At 41.5% G+C, this 14,883-nt stretch overlaps 1 long non-coding RNA gene across 1 annotated transcript in view; it reads left to right on the top strand.

Moving 5' to 3' along the window:
* The window catches only part of LOC135222627 (uncharacterized), a 50,140-nt gene that overhangs the window by 22,128 nt on the left and 13,129 nt on the right, over positions 1–14,883 (top strand). The gene's annotated exons all lie outside the window — the stretch shown is intronic.

The following is a 14,883-nucleotide window of genomic DNA, read 5'->3' on the forward strand; positions in this document are numbered from 1 at the left end:
AAAAACTCCCATTTGTTCACAAGGGTTTGGATGGAGAATCTATCAAATTATCATTTAGTTAAATATGTACGATGTAATGTGAAGGTAATTTTTGTAAGATGGTCTTGAAAAGACTATATGTAGCCTTATATAGCAATAATTGAATTAAGGGTGTTTAATTTGCATAAGGATTATATACATGTTAACTGTATTCACTTTTTGTGCAGACAGACATTGATATAGCAGGTACATTTAGGTCTAAGTTGAAAGATGATTGTACAGAGGTTCCTAGTCAGTAATGCTGTTTAGATCTTCTTTGCAACCTTGTAGGAAATTCTGAATAGGGCTGTCAGTTAGCTTCTTGTTTTTGTCATTGTTATTTCACTGGACAGGTGGGTTTCCAGATGTCTGTCAATCTAGAAAAAGTTGTTGGTTGAAAATAGGCCTTGGATTGATATTTCCACTGTCTGTCTGAAGGCTTTTGCTCTTATTTGATGACAGATAAAATCTGGTGCGTCATCCATCACTTTCTTTGTTTCTGGAGTACGTAAAATTGGCTGTGTGGTGGTGTGTTTTCGTATGGCTTCTTTTCAAGTTTGCACAGTAATTTTTGTCCCTTTTTTTCTGGAAGGATATTTTGTGCTACAGTGTCTCTGTGGGATAAGTTTTTATGTTACTGCACTAGAAAAAAATGTCGTAAGCCGGAACATCACCAAAAAATCCTAAGAAAATCTTACTTTTTGTACATGAACTTTCCTGTCAGACATATACTTAGCTTACGTCTCTGACGTCACGACAGAATTCAAAACTCGCGGCTAACGCGACAGGTAGGTCAGGTGATCTACCTTACCCGCCGCTGGGAAGCGGGTGTAAGAACCAACATACCTTTCTTGTCAGATTTTTTCTGTCGTCGGTGTCGACCACACCTGTTGTCGGTACCATCTTGACAGTTGGATTCTTTTCTCGTTTTCGCCCTGGATTGTTTCTACGGACTTTTGGTGAAGTACCCGATCTTTTGGCCTGGCATTCGCGATTTGTGGACAGTTATTGGACTTTTCTTTGGATTTTTCTTGGATTCATGATGTCTGATGTTGATACTAAGAAAACTGCTATGTTTAGAGTTTGTTGTATGACTGAGTGTAAGGTGAGGCTACCGAAAGCTGCGGTAGACCCTCACACGGTATGTTTGAAGTGTAGAGGGAATGAATGCACCTTTAATAATCCCGTTGTAATGAATGTGAAAAGCTGAATGAGGATGAATGGAAGTCTTTGTCTTCCTACTTGAGGAAGCTTGAAAAGGATAAAGTTAGGAAAGCTTCTTCCAGGAGCAGTAGTAGATCTCGTATTAGCGAGTTGGATATAGATAATCCTATTTTAGAAGTAGCTCCCTTGTCAGTTTCAGCTCCTGCTCCCTGCACCGAAGCCGAAGATGCGCCTTCGGAAGTGGCCTCCATGAAAGCCACCATTCGCAGTATGGAGAGGAAAATCAAACAATTAGAAGGTAAGAGTGATTCCAATAGTGATTTGTGCAGTGAACCCAGTGCAGTGGAGGGTGCGTCTGATCGGCTCCCTAATGCTTCCAGGCCTAGACCTCTTCCAGACTCCCAGTCCCAGTGGAGGAGGAAAGTCGAAAGCCGCAGGAAGGTTAGGGAGCATCCCCAACGGTCAGGCGTCCCCTCGGTAGCTCCTGTTGATCGTTCCCAGGCTACCTTGGATCGCTCCAAGAGAGAAATATTGCACCAATGCTTCTCGTCTTCGCCTTCGCCTTCTCCTAAACGAGGATGGAGCTCTTCGGAAGCCTCGCGCCCTTCGAAGAGAGCCTGGAACGCTCCCTGCGCCCGCCCTTCCAGCCCTGAAGTTTTTTCGGAAGAGCCTGAGGTGGAAGCGAAGAAGCGTAGAGATCTCAGGGGTATCGTTCCCCGAGCGGAGATCGAGCCTCGTCACCTGTTCACGAGTTTGTGAATTCTCCTGCAAGGGTGATGGCTAACCTTCAGGCGCAGATTTCGGCTCTGGCTGGCTCTCTTTGCGTGTCTTCTCGTCGTAGGAAGGACGTCTCGCTTCCTGTAAAGAAGTCCAGGCTCCCCTCTCCTGACTCTCGCTATTCGACGGAAGCGGCGCACTCACCTGTGCGTTCGGATTCTCGCAGGAGACTTTCTGCTTCGACAAGATCACTTCTGCGTCAAAGCGCCATTCGCCTGACAGACAGGTTTCTCCTTCGGACAAGGAGCAAACTGCGCGTAGGAGATCTTCACCCTACAGACGCTCTTCTCGAGACAGGATCGCTCCCCTTGACAGGCGCCAAGAGCCTAGTAGGCGCTACTCGCCTCGTAGCCGCTCCTCGTCTCGCCTCCACTCTCCGGTTGACAAGCGCCCTAAATCGGACAGGCGCCCTTCGCTGGACAGGCGCCAAGAGCTTGTTAGGCGCGTTTCTCCTGGCAGGCGCTCTTCTCCTGACTTTCACTCTCCTCGAGTCAGGCGCCGAGAGCCTAGCAGGCGCTTCTCCCCTTGTAGGCGCTCACCTAGTAGGCGCTCGTCGCCAGAGATCCTCTCGCCTCGGTTCAGGCGCCAAGAGCCTGGTAGGCGCTTCTCGTATGGCAGGCGCTGTTCGCCTGGTAGCCGCTCTCCTTTGGATAGGCGCCAAGAGCCTGATAGAAGCTCTTCTTCAAACAGGTGCTCTGCGCCTGACAGCCGACTTACTCCTGTTAGGCTCCAAGAATCTGGGAAACGCACTCCTCCAGACAAGAAGGATGTTGCAAGTAGACACATTTTCTGAAGCATTGTCTCCAAGACGTATACGTCTTACTTCCTCTAGAGAGACTTTAAGAATAGTCGCGCCGCCTCTAAGGATCATGAGGGCTCTTCAGCTCAGGAAGAAACAGGACCCCTCAGAAGAAGAAGGACCAAAAGACTCCTCTGTTTCCTCCTATAAGAGGCTGACAGAGTTACTCCTGCAAGAGTTTGGAGATATCCTTTCTCCTGTGGCTCCTCCTTCTCCTCTTTCGTTATTCTCCACTTCGAAGACGTCGAAGGTTTCGTCTTGTGTAAGGATGAAACCTACTGTTTCCATGAAGAAGGCGCTTAGAGGTTTTGGGGAATGGCTCCTTTCTAAGGAAGAGAAAGGGAAGACGGTTTTTTCTTTCCCTCCGTCTAAACTGACTGGCAGATTGGGATTCTGGTACGAATCGGGAGAACCTTTAGGCCTCGCTCTCCCTTCGTCTGCGGACTCGGACTTCTCTTCATTGGTGGATTCTGCTCGTCGTTCCGCCCTCTTGTCCGCCAAGACTACGTGGGGAATGAACGAACTTGACCACCTACTGAAGGGAATGTTCCGAGTCCTGGAAGTTTTCAACTTCCTTGATTGGTCTTTAGGTGTTCTGGCTAATAAGACCCAGACCCCAGATTCTCTGTCTCCTGAAGATCTTAACTGCATCCTCACTTGCATGGATAAAGCAGTGAGAGACGGATCGAGTGAAGTCTCCTCACTGTTTGGAGCTGGAGTGATTAAGAAACGGTCTGTCTACTGTTTCGTTTCTCACGAAGGCAGTGTCACATGCGCAAAGGGCCTCGCTTATGTATGCTCAACTCTCTCCTTCTTTTCTGTTCCCAAGAAGAAGTTATTCAAGATGTCTCGAGTGCCCTTTCAGCTAAGGCTACTCAGGACATGTTAGCCCAGGCGGCCAGGAAACCTCGCTCTGTCTTCCAACCCAAGGCCAAGAAAGAGACTCCTCTGAGACAGGAGCCCTTTCGAGGAGGACCCGCTGTCAGAGGTTCTGCAACCAGAGGGACTAGACCTTTTAAGAGAGGTAAAACCTTCTCTAAGTCAGTCAGAGGGAAGAAATAGCGATCAAGGACTCCAGACATCAGTGGGTGCCAGACTACTGAAATTTGCCGACGTCTGGGCCCACAAAGGGGCAGACAATTGGTCCCTATCGATTGTCAGCAAAGGATACCTCATTCCCTTCTCGTCAAGACCACCATTGACGACAACTCCGAGGGAGTTGGTAGCCAAGTACAAGGACCCCATCATGAATCAAGCCCTTTCTCTAGCAGTAGATCTCTCATGCTAGAGAAGGAGGCTATAGAACTAGTGAAAGATCCCCGCTCTGCGGGCTTTTACAACAGACTATTCCTAGTTCCGAAGAACTCAGGAGGATGGAGACCGGTGTTGGATGTAAGCGCCCTGAACGTCTTTGTGGAAAAGAGAAGTTCGCCATGGAGACAACTTCCTCAGTGTTAGCGGCTCTTCGTCCAGGGGACTGGATGGTGTCTCTAGACCTTCAGGACGCTTACTTTCATGTGCCGATACATCCTTCTTCACGGAAGTATCTACGATTCATGATGGGAGGAAACATCTTCCAATTCAAGGCCTTGTGCTTCGGCCTATCGACTGCACCCCAAGTTTTCACGGGGTTAATGAAAAACGTGGCGCAGTGGCTACATTTGGAGGGAGTGAGGGTGTCGCTTTATCTCGACGACTGGCTAATCAGAGCAGAGTCTCAAGAAAGATGTCTGGAGGACCTTCAAAAGACCCTTACATTGGCAAGTTCTCTGGGACTTCTGGTGAACTTCCAGAAGTCTCAATTAATCCCCAGTCAAGAGCGGATCTATCTGGGGATGCGGATAGCTTCTCTGGCTTTTCGGGCTTTTCCGTCGCCAGAGAGGATAGCTCGTTGCTACGAGAAAATAACGACCTTCCTAGAGAAAGATGCATGCACAGCGAGGGAGTGGATGAGTCTGCTGGGGACACTCTCCTCGTTTGGGAGCAATTCGTTTCTCTAGGAAGGTTGCATCTCAGGCCTCTACAGTTCTTCCTATACCAGAACTGGAGGCGTCTCTCCCTAGATCTGGAGTTCTCCTTCAAGATCTCAAGGGGAATCAAGAGAGACCTTCGGTGGTGGAACAGCCCACTTCGTTTTGTGGAAGGAATGTCTCTTTACATGCCGAACCCCAGCCATGTGTTGTTTTCCGACGCATCGGAAGCAGGTTGGGGAGCGACGCTCGGGACAAGAGAAGTGTCAGGCACCTGGAAGGGGGATCAGGTGTCCTGGCACATCAACAAGAAAGAGTTGATGGCAGTCTGGATGGCATTGAAAGCCTTCGAGCCCCACGTCCGAAATGCAGTAGTGCAGGTCAATTCGGACAACACAACAGCCTTGGCGTACATCAAAAAACAGGGTGGGACGCACTCCTTCTCCCTGTACGAAACAGCAAGGGATCTTCTGCTGTGGTCTCAAACAAGGAAGATCAGTCTTCTCACCAGATTCGTACAGGGAGAAAGGAACGTCAGGGCCGATCTCCTGAGCAGGAAGAATCAACTCCTGCCTTCCGAGTGGACCCTCCACTCAGAGGTATGCCAAGACCTGTGGAGAAGATGGGGCAGACCTCACATCGATCTCTTTGCAACAGCAAAGAACGCAAGAATCGAACTTTACTGCTCCCCGATCTCAGACCCAGGAGCAGTATCAGTGGATGCGTTTCTCCTAGATTGGACAGGTCTAGACGTCTACGCCTTTCCCCCCTTCAAAGTAGGGTGGGGAACAAACCCTCAAGAAATTTGCTATCTCGGAGATGACAAGAATGACGCTAGTAGCTCCGTTCTGGCCCGCCCAAGATTGGTTCACAGAGGTACTGGAATGGTTGGTGGACTTTCCAAGAGCACTTCCACAAAGACAAGATTTGCTCAAACAACCCCACTTTGACAGGTATCACAGAAACCTCCCCGCTCTCAATCTGACTGGCTTTCGACTGTCAAAAGTCTTGTCAGAGCGAAGGGGTTTTCGACAAAAGCTGCTAAGGCTATCGCCTCAGCTAGAAGACCTTCGACCCTTAAAGTCTACCAGTCAAAGTGGGACGTCTTTCGCCGGTGGTGCAGGAACCAGAAGTTTTCCTCTTCAGTACCTCTGTGACTCAGATAGCAGATTTCCTAGTTTTCCTCAGAGAAAAATGCGGTTTGGCAGTATCTACTATCAAAGGATACCGAAGCATGCTGGCTGCGGTGTTCAGACATAGGAATTTATGATCTTTCGAATACAAAGATCTTTCATGATCTATTAAGATCTTTTGAATCTTCCAAGAAAACTTCGAACGAAGTTCCAAGTTGGAATCTGGATGTGGTTCTTCGTTTCCTGAGGTCCGCTAGGTTTGAACCACCACATTTAGCCTCCTTCAAAGATCTCACGAGGAAAGCTCTCTTTCTCAGGCTTTAGCATCCGCTAAAAGGGTTAGTGAGATTCATGCCCTAGAAGGAAGGGTAGGTTTCAAAGGAGATTCCGTGGTTTGTTCCTTCCTTCCTTCGTTTTTAGCAAAAAATGAGAACCCCTCAAATCCTTGGCCAAGGAACTTTGAGGTTCGTGGTTTATCTGCCCTAGTAGGGGAAGAACCTGAAAGAACTCTTTGCCCTGTTAGGAGTTTAAAATACTACCTTCAGAAGAAGAAAACCCTTAAGGGCATTGAGGACAGACTATGGTGCTCTGTAAAGGACCCCAGCAGACCATTGTCGAAAATGCGCTGTCTTTCTTCATTAGAAGTGTTGTGAAAGAAGCACATAGATCTTGTAATGAAGAACATTTCAAGCTCCTAAAAGTCAAGGCTCATGAAGTGAGAGCAATTGCCACTTCTTGGCCTTTCCAAGAAGAATATGTCTCTTCAGAATCTGATGAAAACTACATTCTGGAGATGTAATTCAGTATTCGCCAACCACTACCTAAAAGACGTCAGTATTACGTATGACGAGTGCTTTCGCGTTAGGCCCGTACGTATCGGCGGATTCGGTGCTGGGGCAGGGAGCTGGAACATATCCTTAGTAGTTTTTCCCTTGTTTTTGTTAATTGAGTTCATATGGTTGTATGAAAAATGATGCAGGTAGGCATCTTTTTTCGTTTCGTAATACTAATAACTGTAGTTTGGTTAGGTGATCGGATTTGGTTTGAAGCTCCTGCGTTGGTAGTGGACAGGTTCTGTCATAGAAGAGGGCGAACCCCCATTGACATGATCCGACTTGGATTCTACTAAGTAAGCGGATATCAAGTCCCGTTAGTAGACCCAAAGAGTCTTTTCAGCTGTAGGTCACGCCCTCGCTGTAGCTCTTATGGCTATGCAGACTAATAGACAGTATCTATGAAGTTTTCAGCCTAAACAGGTAAGAACCAAGGTTATTTTTATCCTACAACAGGTGTTGTTTACCTTTTCTTTGTTATTTTCTGTCTTGTACCCTCCTCCAAGGGTGTCAATCAGCTAAGTATATGTCTGACAGGAAGTTCATGTACAAAAATGATATTGTTATTTTTACAATAAAGTTTTGTACATACTTACCTGCAGACATATACGATTGATGGCCCGCCCAGCCTCCCCTCAGGAGACAGGTATAAGAGAGAAAAAATCTGGCAAGAAAGGTATGTTGGTTCTTACACCCGCTTCCCAGCGGCGGGTAAGGTAGATCACCTGACCTACCTGTTGCGTTAGCCCATGCGAGTTTTTGAATTCTGTCGTGACTGTCAGCAGACGTAAGCTAAGTATATGTCTGCCAGGTAAGTATGTACAAAACTTTATTGTAAAATAACAATATCATTTTAATGCTTTGGGTGCATTGAAAACTATGTAAACTGCATTCTTATTGCATTTTGCTTTAAAAAAATCTTCAAATATTGATTATTTTGCATTTTTGGTGTCATATTTCTTCTGCCAGATGAGCGTTGTAGGCGTTGTAACCCTGGAAATAATTTCTGATGAATATAATTGAAAAGCGCCTTAACCTCGGAACGTCGTAAGCCAAACCCGTTGTAACCCGGCGACTGCCTGTACTGATTTTTATGATAATGATTTATAGCATACTTATGATGCCCTAGTTATATATCTACAGGCAGTCCCCAGTTATCGGCAGGGGTTCTGTTCTCAGCCAGGTGCTGGTGAGCGAAATTCTCCATTAACTGAAACTTGGGAATTTATGGCGCAAAGTTTTGGTTAATGGCGCCTTTGTTAAGTATGTTACGGCGCCATAACTCCATAATCGGCACCTTATGGCGTCGATAACCGAAACCTTGCCCGTTGTGGTGCCATAAATTGCCGATTTTAATAGCCATAAAACCGGATCACCGTTAACAGAGTCTGCCAATAACCAAGGACTGCTTGTATTAAGTTCATTCCAGGTTGGGCCCCATACTGAGCATAGTAGGTGTATGATTCTCTCTCTCTCTCTCTCTTTCTCTCTCCCCAAGGGTAATGTAAGATGTATTTTAAATGATACTGCAGTAAAGATTTTTTATGACAGCATATCGTACAATATTTGAAATATTCACTAATTTTCATTATATTTTCCAGTAAAAGCATACTGAAAAATGAAATGAAAATAATTAGCAAATATTTTCAGTGTTGTACAACATGCTTTAGCATAAAAAAACTTTACAGTAATATTATTTCAAATACATCTTACATTACCCTTAGAGAGAGAAAGAGAGAGAGAAAATCATACACCTATTATGCTCAGTCTGGGGCCCAACCTAGAATGAGCTTAAGAGTAGATACATAACTACAAGTATATTATGCTCTATCATCCAAAACATTTTATATTAATATTATTTCATATACAGTGTAACCTCGGTTTTCGTACATGATCCGTTCCAGAACCTCCCACGAAATCCAAAACGTATGAAAACCAAAACAATGATTCCCATAAGGAATAATGTAAATACAATTACAGTCAAACCTCGGTTTTCATATACTTCTCTTTTTGTACGTTTCGGTTTTCGTAGACTTTTTTTTTTTCCACGAAATTTTGTCTCCGTTATCGTACATTTTCACTCAGAAACGCTCCATCTGGGGCCCAGCGAGTGACCAGGCCCAGTATTGAGTGCCAAAACAAAACATCCCATCCTCTTTCATAACCCATTCTGCTTTTGTGTTCGTTGTTTTTGTGCTTTCTGTACTTTTTTATTTGAATGTAAAAAATAAGCCATCATGGAGCCAAAGAAACTGTATAAGGAAGAACTTGTAGCAAAGTGTTGGAGGAAGTTGCATGCTGATATCAGTGAGAAAATGCCTACAACAAGCTCTGCTGTTAGTGAATTCAAGGCCAGCAGAGGCTGGTTTGAAAAATTCAGAAAATGAATGGCCATATATAATGTGCCTACTTCAGGGATTAAGGACATGTTTGCAAAGTGGAATGATGTAAAAAATTTTGTGGAGAATTATCATCCCATTAAAGAAGTTGTATTCTGTGTCTCGAACATGTTTAATGACAATATCATATTTAACTTTAGGCCTATTTTAAAGAAACGATAGAAACAAATGTCTCTGGACAGTTTTGTTGTGCGACAGGGGTCCAGTAACTCAAGCTGGTACTAGTGCCAGTTAAAAACGAAGAGAAGTAGTAACCACAGATAGGTCATTGATACCTGAAGTCCTTAAGGAGGGAGATTCCCCTTCCAAACAATAACCTCTCCACCTCCCTCTCCCCTCCTCTCTGTCTTCTGTATGCTAACAGGTGTTTTCCATAAAGGTAAGAGTGATTTTTTATGTTCATTATTCATTTCATTAGTCTTTTATATTATTTCTCATTGTTTTCTGTGTGTAAATCTGTGTTTATCCATTATAAAATGTATTTTTTATTAATATTTTTGGGGTCTGGAAAGCATTAATTGTATTTACATTATTCCTTATGGAAATTGTTTTGGTTTTCATACGTTTTGGTTTTCATGGGAGGTTCTGGAACGTATTATGTGCAAAAACCGAGGTTCCACTGTAATTCGTTCCAGACCCCCAAAAATATTTTTAAAAAATACATTTTATAGGGAATAGACACAGTTTTACATACAGAAGGCAATGAAAAATAAATGTAAATGACTAATGAAATTAATAAATGAACATTTAGTATCACTCTTACCTTTATGGAAAACACTTGTTAATGTATGGAAGATGGAGAGGAGGGGAGGGGGAGGAGGAGATGTTTTTGTTTGGAAGGGGAATCTCCCTCCAGAAGGACTTCAGGTATCAAGGGCCTATCGGGGGTTACTTCTCTTCGTTTTTTACTGGCATTATCTGAGGTTACTTCCCCTCTTTGTTTTTTACTGGCACTAAGACCAGCTTGAGAGTTACTGGACCCCTGTCGCACAACAAAACTGTCCAGAGATTTGTTTCTGGTGTTTCTTTAAAGTTTGCCTAAAGTTAAACACAGCATTGCCATTAAACATGGGGGAGACATGGATTATGTCTTTGTTGGGATGATAATTCTCCACAAAATTTTTTACATCATTCTACTTTGCAAACCTGTCCTTAATTCATTGAAGTAGTCACATTATATATGCCCATTTGTTCTGAATTTTTCAAACCAACCTCTGCTGGCCTTAAATCACTAACCGCAGTGCTTATAGGCATTTTCTCACTGGGATCGGCATGCAACTTTCTTAGATACTATAGTGTTTTTCACCTTTTTTACACAAGGGAACTTTCTTTTTGGCCCAGTGATGGCTTATTTAGCAGTTGCACTTGAATAAAAAAAGCTCAAAAAGCACAAAAACAGCTAACACAAAAGTAGAATGGGTCTTGAAAGAAGATGGGATACTTTGTTTGGGTGCTCGATACGGGATCTGGTCATGCACTGGACCCTGGATGGAGCGTTTTCTAGTGTATGAAAACAGAGGAAACATACAATAACTAAAACAAAATTTAGTTGAAAAAAAGTCTACGAAAACCGAGGTTTGACTGTGCATTATGCTCAGTCCGGGGCTAACCTGGAATGAGAGAAAGTGGCTTATGTACAGGCAGTCCTCGGTTATCGGCCATAAAATCGGCGGTTTATGGTGCCATAAGGGCCGAGTTTTGGTTATCGGCACCATAAGGTGCTGATAATAGAGTTATGGTGCCATAACATACCTAACAGAGGTGCCAATAACTGAAACTTGATGCTATAAACGCCATAAAAGCTAAGTTCTGGTTAATGGCGGTTTTCGCTTATCAGCACCCCACCGAGAATGGAACCTCCGCTGATAGGCAGGGGCTGCTTGTATATGTATACAGTGAAGGAGTAACTTGATTAGTTGTCAAATGTTTTGTAAGACAGATTTATTTAATTTGTATTAAAGATGTTTATAATTTGTATTAAACATTTTATAGACATTTTGTTGTTTACATTAATATTAATATTTTAAAATGAATAAATCATTGTTACAAGTATTTAGGGGGGCGTATATACTTAAGAGTAACAGTTGTAAAAGGGTACTAATCTAAGATGTCGTAGGATGTTTTGGGATTATTTTTGTTTTAACTACCAAATTAAGCCGTGAAATGTTAAAATAGACAGTTATGTATAAGCATTTGGGTTTATTGGGTACCAGGTATTTGGTAGTTATAAGCCAGTTATAATGATTTTTGTTTATGCAAAATTCTCTTGGCATTTGTCTGTTTTCAAAGTTCAATGTTAAACCTAACACATTCCTCAGTTATCCTTGAGGAATTACTCTTCACAGCAAAGGAGAATGGGTTATTAATATAAAGGATTACTTCATCCAGACCTCTCAGCCTAACAACTGCTCTTCTCGGGATGGTTAGCGGAGAATGGAGACAGAAGAAATTTATGCTTGCTTATAGATTCTGTGACTACTGTGAAGTCTTGTTCTGAAAACCTGCAGGTTAAAAAAGATACTGCACTGTACGTATTCAGTTCCTCACAGCTTTTATAGCTCAAGTTTTAGCATTTGATACGAGCTGACTGTTATGTTTTAACCTTAAATTTATATCATTATTGACAGAGTCTGTAGAAATAGAAAAATTATTTCATAACAGTGGACCCATCTTTGGAACATATCTACCCATTATTCGCAGGAAATTCACATATTTGCTGTATTTTTCTATGAGAAATATCCACAAATTCCTGCTTTTTTTTTCATCACAAAATGCACTGTTGTGATAAAACTATTAAAAAAAACCAGGTATAAACATTTTAAGGGGTTTTTTCTTGAGCTTTAACTAACAAAACAGGCAGTTTTAATCACTTTTATAAGGGGTTCAACTAATCACGGATTCTAGCTATTTTGGGGGGTGGGGGTCTGGTACGCATCCCCTGCGAATACTGGGGGAACGCTGTATATGGATTCAACCATTACCTTATGTACAGGTCCCTTTTCCCGCCCATCTGTTCGGACACAGTTGCAGTAGTTTGAGAGTGAAGCCCTAAAACTTTGAGGATGGTCAAGAAATTAGGCCACTTGAAGGCCATCTCTTCACTCCCATAGAGGAGCAAGATTGTCAGCTATGTACATTTTTCATCAGTTGCCTTTCTTGTCGATTACACCATCTCAGGATTGACAATAAATCATCCTTATATTAAAATAAAAGTAGTAATTAGTTGCATAAAAAAGGCAGTAACAAAATTGGAAATCTTCAAAATTATGATGATAGTATGTACTACTACCTTCAACAGTGCCATTTTTTTAATGCCTTGATAGGGTCTTGCTTACATCTAATTATATCAAAAGAATGTTTAAGTATAGGAAAGAGGGTAATGATATTTGAGGAAATAAGCATTATTTAAAATGCTTGATATCACTGTTCTGGAAAAACACATAACATCATTCACTTCCAATATGTGGAATTCTTAGCTCTGTATTCTGTGATTCATGTTACTGGCCTCAGCAGCCACATATTCTCATCATTGTTTCATAACCTAAAAAAAGTTGGAAGTAAGCTTGAAAAAGTACTGGACAACAGAGAAGGAATGTAGGCACATATGATACAGTAACTGTATCATGTGGAAGTTGTAAACTGGAGGGTCATCCACTTGATCATTCCTTAATACGTGGTCACTTTTGGAATGTGGAGCTCAAGCTTCTGTGTCTTTGAGGTAATTTTTAAGAGACTTGTTTGTTAACATTAAAGAAGGGTAGTACATCAACACCTTTTCTTTGCTGAATAAGCTTAATTTGGACAGCTGTTTCCATGCTTGTCCTTATCACCTCAGGAAGGAAGAGCAAGTTATGAAAAATGATACAGGACACCTAAATATGTAATGGATCCCAGGCTTACAGAGTGAGAATTCTGTAAAATTGTTTATTCTGTTGATGAGAATAACACTGAATTTGCAGCAGTAATTGAATACAATATTTCATATAAGACTATAGAAGTGACTGACTTACCTCCATTTTCCTTCCCATTTTTACTGTAGGAAATAACATCTAGAAGAATATACTGGCCAGATTGAACAATCGGTTTCTAACAGGAGCATGGAAGAGTTAATATTAACATTTATTTACATTATAATTACTATTATTCAAACTGTGCACAAATCTAGAAGAATACAGACTAGATTTAATACATTAGAAGTGTTGTTATTTAACATTTAAATATATAGGTATACGTATACATATATTATAATTACTATTATTTAAACTATGCACACATGTGAAGTGAGCAATAAAGGACCATAGACTTGGTAAGGAAACATATTGCAACTGGTTGTCCATGAGTGACAAGAGAAAAAGTCTCTATGTTGCACTGTTAACATGCAGTGCAGAATGCAAAATTGCTATGCAAAACATGCCCTGCAAATTTACTCAGTACGTATACTGAAGAACACAAATATATCACTGGCAACAAAAATTTGGGAGCTGACCTAGGAAAATTTTCAATTGATAACCCCATTTTCAAAATGATTCTTGTAATGTGTAGTACTTTGGTTGAGCTGCAATCACTTTAAGAAAACCCTAAGCCTTGTGAAAGTAAAAATGGTAATGTATGCATTTTCTCCTTGTTATTAAAACTTGCTCCTCTGTTTCGTAGAAGACGAGAACAAAGACTCTTAGACATTGTGTTTTTATTGTCTGTTCAAAAGAACATTACATGATAACCACAGCTTATAATGGTTTAGAAGATAATGGTTTAGAAGCCAGTTTTCTGGATATTATTTCCTTTAAATGTAGATTGAAGTGTATTTCTGTGTTTGTATTGGTCACTTGGCTTCTGTTGTGATGATATCCATTGGGCTTCAGTGTCCCCTGTCCAATTTGCTGTTTAACTGAAGCTGAACTTTCCAAGCCAGTAGTGCATGCTTTCTCCTCTGTTTGTTAAGGTTTCTATGTTGAATTACCTGAACCAGGTCATAATGTTGGCAAAATAGCATTTGTTCATAAACAAAAGACATAAAAATTGAACAGTGTAAAGTTATACATATGTTCATTTGTTGAGGAGAGAGCAAAGGAATTTGAAAATAGATATGGTATTGATGACTTTTTTGACTGGTGTTTTTTTTAAATGATCTGTGACCTAGGTTTTCATTTTTATTTGCTTTTATGAAGCTAAATTGTAATGATGGGTATCAACCTTTGCTGTTGATACTAAATTTTTGAATATTGAAATGTGTCAGCTTATTTTTTAGTTATTTATTCACAGATTATGATAAGGTTTTCCACCTAAGTGAATTTATGTTTTGACTAATTGCCTGCTTTCTCTGTTGTGCATTTGAATGTCAATATTCTTGGTACTCATATATCTCAGTGATAAATATGAAAACTCTTACAAATACAGTAGTATCTGAGTTTCTTATCTATAGTTTTGAAAATCATGAGAATACAAAGAATAAGTTGATAGACATGATATCTTTGCTATATTGTCAGGAAGTTGAATGTAAGAAGGCTGGTCATTGTGAAGATGTTGAAATACCCTCAGATCATTTGAGCCTTTTGGATAAAAACAAGCCTCGCATAGTTTTTCAGTGCATTAGCCATGCAGACCTTTTGTCTAATGAAGTTAGGAATGTCAGAATGTTACACAGATTCATATGATTGTTAGCATTTTTAAAGTAAAATGTTTTTCTGAGAATTGGACAGTTGTCTTTAACAGCAATCCCTTGCTTGGCCTATTTTCTCTTTCCTGGTGTGTTTTTAATTTTTTTTTTATTTGCATTCTCAGTTTAGTGGC

The sequence above is a fragment of the Macrobrachium nipponense genome, chromosome 8 (genome assembly GCF_015104395.2).
Source record: "Macrobrachium nipponense isolate FS-2020 chromosome 8, ASM1510439v2, whole genome shotgun sequence".
Classification (NCBI taxonomy): Eukaryota; Metazoa; Arthropoda; class Malacostraca; order Decapoda; family Palaemonidae; genus Macrobrachium; species Macrobrachium nipponense.